Here is an 8,956-nt window from a genome sequence, read left to right as displayed (position 1 = left end):
CAGACCCTGGCTGCTGTGGGGAAGTCCCCCCTTCTTTTGGCGCTAATTTGTCCTTTACCGAAGTGTGTTGCTAGGATTCTCTGGAACCCAGAACAACCAGCAGCCCTGGGCTGTGCGAGGTCTGGGCCCACCTACTTCCCACCACCCGTTCGTGAACTCGACTTTGAAGCCTTGGAGGGTGCCTCAGCGTCTTCCAAACACCCGTCCGCTTCCCCACCCCCCAGCTTTGCCTCCTTCCTCCTGGAATCTGAGAGCTCCGCTTAGAACCGCCCATCAACTAAGCATCCTGAGAAACCCGAATGCAGCGACCTCACCCCGGGGTCACCCCTGTGCCCCGCACTGAGCTCTCACCTGAACGCCCACGCTGCTTAACCAGACCCGGTCCCAAGTCCCTCGCGACGCTTCTGCGGATGTTGCCGCGGAAGCGTCCCGTATTCCTGCATGCAGCACCCTAGTCAGTGACCGTTTCCATCGACTAAGCGAACAAGAGCTACATTTGGTGAGGGCATTCTACACGCTGGGCAGGGCCCCCGTGCTGCTCGTGAGCTTTGCTTGCAAACACCAGGGCAAGGCCCCCAGATTCCCGAGGGAGCTAAGAATGCGACCTTAAAGGTCGAGTAGCCCGAAGCTGGGCGGAGCTAGGACTGCAAGCCCGAGACGCGACTCTGAGCTCTGGATAGCCTGGGTATCTTCGTCTGAGGACACTTACAACCTCGGGTTTGGGTGCCACCTTTATCTACACCCCGGGATGGCACCTCTTTCTCCCAACAGGGGAAGGGATGCACTTGGAGGTCCACGGAACGCTGCAGAAGACGCCTGCTGCCAGCAGAGGGCGCGCTCCCCCTTAGGCAGCCAGAGCGCGGGGGCCCGCCCCCGTGGCGTAGCCCCTGGGCTCTCGGCTCCGCGCTCAGCGAGGCGCAATCGGTTTTGCCGAAATCCTCGGGCCAGGCAGAGCCTGGGAGCCTGGAGAATTCACCACGCAGTGTCCCACGCCACTGTGGTTTTCGCCGCCGCGTCGCGGCTTCCTGGGGTCGGGGATGCCTTGGGGCTGGCCCTGGGCTCGATCCGGGGCGCCCTGCAGCCGCACACCCAGCACAGGGGAGCGAGGGAGTGCAGAGAAGCGAGTCTCCCAGGGAACACCCAAGGGAGTAACCCACAACTGCCAGCTCCGGGTCCCGCACATAGCGCGCCAAGCACGGCCGCCCACAGGGCCCGCGCCGGCCCTGGTTCTGCACCTGCGTGGGCTTGGTTGAGGCCCCGCGCCGAAGCAGCGGCGCCCCGCGTCGTGGGAAGGCGTCCCGCGGAGAAGGCCCCGTGCGGTCGGGGCGTGGCCGCGCGGACGCCGCGCGGGGGGTCCTGGCCGGGGTCGCGAGCCCGGGCCCCACGCCGTCCGCTTGCGCCCCCGGGGTGGCACTCAGCGACGGCCGGCGCGCGTCTGCGCGCTCCTCGCCATCCGCGGAGACGACGGCTGGACGGCCGAGGCCGGGGCTGCGGCCGGGACCCTTCTCCTTTTCCAGAGTTGTTTTGTTGAGAGACGAAGCCGACGTAGGCTGGGCTTTACATCGTGTCCAGGGGAGGTGCCCGGGCGCCCGCTGCTCAGGGGCGACCCCGGGCCACGCCGCGGGAGGCGGCTGCCTGCTAAGCCAGGATAGCGCTGCGCCGGCGAGCCCCTCGCCCTCTCCACGCCGCACTCCCGCCGGCGTCGGGGCGGGTCCGGGTGCAAGCCGCGGAGGAGCGGCCGCATTGTTTCCGCCCCTCGGGTGGGGTCCTGAGGGGGAGGGGAGGTGCTGTCTCCTCGGGAGCCGCCCCGTCGCCCTCCCTGGGGACCCGCGCCCGGGCGCCCGGGCTTTGTGAGGTGTCTGGAGTCACCAGGGAAACCCAAAGGAACGCGCGGAGGGCCCCGCGGGGGGAGGGGTCAGCGGGTCTCGGCCCCCGAGCCCTCCGTCCCCTCTCGGACCCCGGCCCTGCGGCGGGGCCTGTCGGGAGTTGTAGTCCCAGGGCGGTGGCCGCGCGCGGCGCCGGGGATGCGGGGCGCCGCCTGTCCCCGCCTCCCCCTAACCTGCTAACTCGAGGTGGGGAGCGCAGAGGAGGAACCACGAGATCCCTGATTGGCCGAGGCCTCTCCCAGCCCCCACCCGGTCCCCCTCCCCCGCTCGCCACTTCGGACTCCCGCGCCCGGCGCGCAGAGGCTGCCACCGAGCGAGCGTTCCCGCAGCCGCCGCCGCCGCCCCGAGCACCCGCAGCTCCGGCGCCGCGGCGAGACGCAGAGACGGACGGACCCACGGACCTTCGCGGCCGCAGCATCCCGGAGGAGTGGGTGATGGCCGGGGGGCGGGGGGCTTGTCCACCCCGGGCTGGGACATCCCTCTCGCTCGCTCTCAGGTCTCCCTCGGGCGCACAAAAGGGACGGGTCCGGGTGCGCCCAGGGGCCCGGCCGCTGAGGACGCGGCGGGGGAGTGGCTTGGGGTGAGGGGGCCGCCACCCGCGAGAAGCTGGGGGCTGATCGAGTCCCCTTTGTACGCCCGCGGAGCACCGTGCGATGCCTCGCCTACAGTAGGCATTAAATGGGTGCTCGTGAGATTTGCAAAGAACTGGGGCGGGGAGGCGACTAGAGTGAAGGGATTCCGCGGCCAGCACATAGTAGGTGCCCTCCGCTCGCTCCTCCAGGTGCAGGGAATGGCTGGAGGGTGGGGCGGGGGCAAGGCTGGCCGCCGGCCACTACCGCGGGGTCCCTAGGTCGGCGCCATCCCCCGCCCGGGCTCACCTCCCATGCACGCACAGTGCGCCCCGCGCCTTTGGGCTGCCATCTGCCCAGCCCGGACCAGACCCGTGGTCCGTTCCGCCCCCCAGGCTAACGGCGCGGACGCCCGCGGAGGGCTAGCCCGCGGCCTGTGAGGCACCTGCCCGAGCCACAAAGGCCTCCAGCCGCTGCCGAGCCCGAGGCAGGCGCCATGCGGGCTCCCTGGGCTGCAGCGCCCGGCTGGAGCGCGCCCTGCAGCCGCGTTCTTGGCGGGCGACGGACGGCGACGCCCCAGGCCTGCGGCTGGCGGTGCTGCAGAGGAGCCGGGAAGGGGAGAGGTAGAGGCAGAGGCCTGGGGTCGGGAAAAGCTGGGAGAGGCTGGGGACCTGGGTGGTGCCCAGGTCTGGGGGAGGGGACCCGGGGACCGGGGTTTTGGGAGCAGCGAGAAGGGGGCGGGGCGGCTCCCCGGCGCGCGGCGCAGGTGGCGCGAGGCGCGGCTGGGCAAGAGGGAGAATGGGGAGGGAGGGCGGATGGGAGGGTGGAGGCCGCCGGCGTCTGCGAAGGGAAGCCCGGAGGGAGGGAGGAGGAGACCCGCGCTGCGCGGGGGAGGGGTCCCTGGGGAAGCGAGGGAGGGGCGGGTCTCGGGCCTGGAGACCCCCGGCTCTGGGCGTGGTCCTCCGAGCCGGCCGAGGCACCGGGATGGCGGATCCTGGACAGGGCTGGGCCGGCCCTTCGAGGAGCTTTGTCTCCCGGTTCGGAACGCGCCCGTAGGGACGCGCGCAAGATCTGGGGAGAATGCGCAGCGCCCCGGCACGCCCTTTTCTTGCCCGGCTGCGGCGGATGTGGGGATGGCTCCCGTCCGTGCTGAGTGCAGAACAATAGCCGGCCCCGGCGTCTGCCGGCGGCGCACCCCGGCCCCCGCAACGCACGTGCGCCGTGTTCTTGTGCAGAAAATGCCTGGGCGCGTGCGGTGTCTCTGGAGGTTGCGCTGGGGGCACGCGGCCCCACCAGGAATTCCAGGTGCGAGTCACGCATCCCCCAGCCTGTGGGGCCCCCGGGCTGGGCGCTGCCGCCCGCCCCGCGCTGTCCACTCGCAGCTGAGACGTGGTGGGGTCGGTGGCGCGCGGCGACGCACATCCCAGAGGCAGAGGTCGCCTCGGTGCGGAGCAGGTGCAGAGGCCACTCCTCGGAGCAGCCGGCTTTGTCTACCGAGACGGCCGGGGGATGAGGGGCGGCTGTGCATTCCTAGCGGGAGCCATCAAGGCTGGTGCGGACCGGGGTGGAACCGCGGAGGAGCGGCAGTGTGCGTTACCCGCCCGGGGTGCGGCTCCTGTGTCGGCGCTGCGGCGTGGCGGGGTCGGGTGGGGGGCCAGTGCTGGCCTTTGCCTGTGACCACGCCCAAGCCAGTGCATCCTTTGCAGACTTCGCTGGTATTGTCTGCTGACCTGAGACTGGATGGCTGCGTGACAGGTGGTGGCTGTCTGCCCGTGGGAAAGCAGATGAACAGAAGGGAGACACACAGAGCCGGCTCAGCAGAGCTGTGTTGGTGCTCCTGGCCTTGCTGACCGCGGCAGCGCCTGGACCTGGATGTGGGAAGTGATGCTCCAAAGTCTATGGTAGTAGGTTAGCTTGTAAGTTAAAGGTGAATCTGCATCAGAAAGCCCATCATTTTAAACCATCATTCATTTGTTTAAAAAGCAAGGCAGGAGCCTGTTTACTCCAAGAGGGGAGGGCACTTGGTTGGAAAACAGAGCATCCTAGAACTAATCGATATCACTTACATTGGCCCCTCTTACCCCAGCCGTGAGACCCTAGGGTCTTCCTGCTTAGCCAGGCTGGTGCACACATCAGGTGAGGGCTGTCATGCGTCTGTTGGCTCTTGCCCAGGCAGCTGGCCCTCGCTCTGGTGGAGGTCTCTCTTGCTCACGGTGTCGGCACCAGGAGTCAGCATCAGGCCCTGTCTTGCTGGCTGTAAAGGGCGGTGCTCAGGAGGTGCCAGTCTGGTCTGGGGGGAGGATCCTGCCTGCTGCTCACCGGCATCTTTAAATCATCCACACACCTGTGTGTCTGAGCCCGCTCAGCTAGGGTACTTAAAACTAGGAACCCCAACGTCGGAAAGCCAGAAACCTGACAATGAAGGGTTCTTCTTATGGGAGAGCTGCAATCAGAAGTGCGTGCTCCGTGTTGTTGCCCAAAGGGGAAAGGTTTCAGGAGGGACTGTTCTGTGGGTTTACCCTTTCTGCATAATTATGTGGATTTTTAAAGGGTGCCATCTGATTAAAGCCCATCCATGGAGCCCATAGATGAGAAACGCCAGTCAGGATGAGCACGCCAATTTTACAAGGAAGGGGGATAGAAAGCAGCACCCCCACACACACTTGCGCCCACCTTCCTGTGAAAACACCTGGGGGACAGAACCCAGAAAGTGGAGAGGCCAGTGGTCCCAGAGAAGGACTTGGTGTCCCCAGAATTCGACGCTTAACTCTCGTTTCCCTGAGCCTGGGGCTCTGAGCTACACGCAGAGACCTTCGCTGGCTGGGAAGATCTGGATTTCCTCAGCATTGCTTCTGGGCTGCAGACAGGAGCCAGGGTCAGCATCACCTCCCTGGGATGCAGAGGGGAGCCAGGGTCAGCATCACCTCCCAGGGCTGCAGACAGGAGCCAGGGTCAGCATCACCTCCCAAGGCTGCAGACAGGAGCCAGGGTCAGCATCACCTCCCTGGGATGCAGAGGGGAGCCAGGGTCAGCATCACCTCCCAGGGCTACAGAGAGGAGCCTGGGTCAGCATCACCTCCCAGGGCTACAGAGAGGAGCCTGGGTCAGCATCACCTCCCAAGGCTGCAGAGAGGAGCCAGGGTCAGCATCACCTCCCTGGGATGCAGAGGGGAGCCTGGGTCAGCATCACCTCCCAGGGCTGCAGACAGGAGCCAGGGTCAGCATCACCTCCCAGGGCTGCAGACAGGAGCCAGGGTCAGCATCACCTCCCTGGGCTGCAGACAGAGCCAGGGTAGTGAGTTGTTCTTGAGGCTCTGTGAGCTCCCTCTTTTTGAAAACAGCTTCACACCAAGGCCGGTTACGAGGTTGGCCAGATCAGGTTTAGGGGCCTGGTGTGTGGTATCTCCACCTCCCTCTGTCCTTCATAGCCCCCTGACTCAGGTTCAGTGAAAGCCCCCTGACCCAGGTTCAGTGTGATCTCACGTCAGCTCTACAAAGCTGCAGTCACAGGCCATAGCCACCCTGGGCAAGCCTCAGGGCAGGAGAGAGTTGTTTCTGTAGATCTTGGAGATAGGGCTTAGGGGAATGTCTAGAAGCAGAGGTGTTGGCGTTGGTGGACAGAATATCTGAGACCCACTCTGTCTTCTGGGGTGGACATACCAGTTTCTCAAAGACGCTGATCCAGTGTGTCCTTTTGTGCTGCTTTCTAAGCTACAAGAAAAGATCGCAGAGAAATCTTCTACGGCTTCTTTGATAGGATCCTGTAGGAGAACAGCAATGCAGAAAGTCTTTAGAGAAGTTGTTCTAATATGAGAGCAAATAAGAATAATTGTGGTTTACTTTTCATTTTTCAAGTGAGCAATGATTTGATTGCATTGCAGATTAATAAATATGAAATAATTTCAATATTGCCTTGCCTTAAATTTTTATATGAAGATGAAAGCCTCAAGTGCTATAATGTGAATGTTTTATGAACTTTGATATTTATAAGTGGGCACAATTCTATACGATTCATGGAGGAACATTGTGATTGTTCTGTTGTAGTCTCTGAGACTCACTTTTTTTTTTTTTAAGATTTGTTTTTTTATTTATTTGAGAGGTAAAATTACAGAGAGAGAGAGGGAGAGACAGAGAGAGGAGTCTTCCATCTGCTGGTTCACTCCCCTGATGGCCCCAAAGGCCAGAGCTGTGCTGATCCGAAGCCAGGAGCCAGGAGCTTCTTCTGGGTCTCCTACATGGTTTTAGGGGCCCAAGCACTTGGGCCATCTTCTACTGCTTTCCCAGGCCACAGCAGAGAGCTGGATCAGAAGTGGAGCAGCCGGGACTCGAACCAGCACCCACATGGCGTTCAGTGGACTGAACGGTGTCATCTACTGAGCCCATCAGTGCCCCTATCTCTGTGCCCTGATTTGTCCTTGTTTCCTTGCCTCCTCCTACGTAGATCCCTCCCCCCAAATCCAGGGAGACGAGGTGCACCGGAGTGAGAGCTGCACTCTGAGCCAGAAAGCCTGGGTTCGAGGCCCAGCCCTGCCACATTCTGCCTCCCAGGGACCCAGTTTCCCCTTGTGTGCAGTGAGGATGGCTGTAGGAGCTCCCCCAAGGACCGTCTTGGATTCTATGGCTGAACATCCATTCAGAGCGGTAGGACAAGTATCACCCATGAGTGCTCATTAGGGGTTTTCACCGCTGTCATTGACACCCCACTCTCTTCCCACAAAACCGTATATCCCCCACTTAACCTTCACCCCTAGGGACTAGGGCAGGTTGCTAAGGGATCAACAGTGGGAAGAGTCTTTTCTGCAACCCCCACTCCGCAAATCCTAGCCAGGGCTTTGCTTCCAGTCTGTTCCCTGGGCACCCCTGCAGCACAGCTGTTGTCAGCAGCTGAGGACATGGAGGGCTGCGAATGTTCCGGAAGTGCTCTGGTCAACCCCAACTTTGCGGCATCGCCCCTCTCGTGGGGTTAGCCTGGGCACCTGTGACTGGGGAGGCGCTGTTCTCAGGCCACTGTGTTCTTGGAGTGGGGAAAAACGCGACCGTTAGGAAGAGAATCTCTCGTTTTCCAGATAAGCGGCATAGATCCTACGACTGTGCTGCAGACCCAGTCACGTCGCAGACACTTAAGCAGTTGCTGTGTGCTAGGGGTGGATCTGGTGCCCGTGAGTTAGGCGCTCTGATTAGCCCCATTTTACAGGGGAGGCAGCCGAGGGATCGAAGTCACCCGCATAAGGAAGGCAGAGCTGGAGCTGAAGCCCCAGGGCTCAGCTGAGGGTCTGGATCACTCCATGGTCTCTAGAGAGCAGAACCAGCAACTCTGGTTAATGCAACGGAGGGGCCAGGCCGGGCCAGGGTCTGTGGGGCAGGCCTTCTGGCCAGAAACTGCAGCACAAGCTGATGCTGCAGGCCTAAGGCAGAATTCTTCATCTCCGTTTTCCCTGTTTTTAGCTGACTGTATGAGACCCACCCACGTTTTCGAGAGAAATCCCCTTTATTTCACGTCAACCTTAAGATGAGTCTTTGAATAGCTGGGCACTGGAACCTCGCCATGTTGGCACCAAAAAAAAACCTGACCGTCCCAAGAACCATGCTTATGAATACTACCCCAAGCTAAGAACTTGACTAGCTGCGTGCAAGGTTTAACAGTGAAGGAAGGAATTCAGCGATGGGCGATCACTTACACAATGGTGCCTCTTGTCATTCATTGTGTAGCTTCTAGCACGTGGTGTTTCTGCGTGAACATTCGGCAGACGCTATGGAAAAGGACACCTGACTGAGTGATTTAGGTGATGTTCTGTAGGGTTTTCCAACCATCGAGGCCTCTGGCTCGCCATTGAAATGTAAATCCTTTGGCCCAGAGATTTTATGAATGACTAGATTGGCTTGAGAAAGGAGAACTTACGAATCCTGGATTGAGCTCTGGTGCCACTGACGCCCCCTGACAGCTGTGTGTTTCGTTGGCTTGGCCAAGTTTCCTGGTCTGTCGCTGCCTGCACCGCTGCGGCCCTGGGTCTCCCGCACACATCAGCGGGGCCCAGGCCACAGCCACTCCATCTCTGTGTCACCCCCCTGCCCCCTTCCCGGCTGCCCCCTTTGTTGGTCTGTAATCGCTGGGGGCCGGCTCTTACTCTCCCGCCGTGGGGCTTTATTCTCCCCTCTTTTGTCTGTGCCGGTCCTTCTCTTTGTCCTTCTGCTTAGCAAGATCCACCATTGATGCCTGCCCGCTGCCTCCCTTCTCGGTTTCCCCGCTTCGCCCAGGTCCCTGTCCCTGCGTGTTGATCTGTTCTTTCTATTTTAAAATTCAAATGCCACCCTGATTTTTTTCACTGAACGCCCTCACTCCTGTTTCCACCATATGGGAAATCCTGGCACTTTGATGACGTTCCTTGGATTGTTTTAAGGTTGCCATGTTGCCGAGTGGCAAAACACACACACACACACACACACACACACGGTGACTTTCGCAGTAGAGTGGCTGAGGGTGTGTTTTGAAAAATGCATGTT

At 61.4% G+C, this 8,956-nt stretch overlaps 1 protein-coding gene across 3 annotated transcripts in view; it reads left to right on the top strand.

The window, feature by feature from the left end:
* Positions 1–1,860: 1,860 nt before the first annotated feature.
* Positions 1,861–8,956, top strand: part of DPYSL5 (dihydropyrimidinase like 5) — an 81,369-nt gene continuing 74,273 nt past the window's right edge. The window contains exon 1 of one of the 3 annotated variants that reach the window (XM_008254646.5): positions 1,861–2,313. The gene's annotated coding sequence lies outside the window, so the exon portion shown is untranslated. Of the gene's footprint in view, positions 2,314–2,491; positions 2,641–3,059; positions 3,079–8,956 lie in introns of those variants that run through there. The other 2 variants (XM_089326692.1, XM_089326694.1) reach the window with 2 other exon arrangements.

The sequence above is a fragment of the Oryctolagus cuniculus genome, chromosome 2, assembly GCF_051225735.1.
Source record: "Oryctolagus cuniculus isolate XC-2025 breed Fujian yellow rabbit chromosome 2, ASM5122573v1, whole genome shotgun sequence".
Lineage (NCBI taxonomy): Eukaryota > Metazoa > Chordata > Mammalia > Lagomorpha > Leporidae > Oryctolagus > Oryctolagus cuniculus.
The sequence above is the reverse complement of the archived record's forward strand: the minus strand, read 5'-3'. Positions and strand labels throughout refer to the sequence as shown.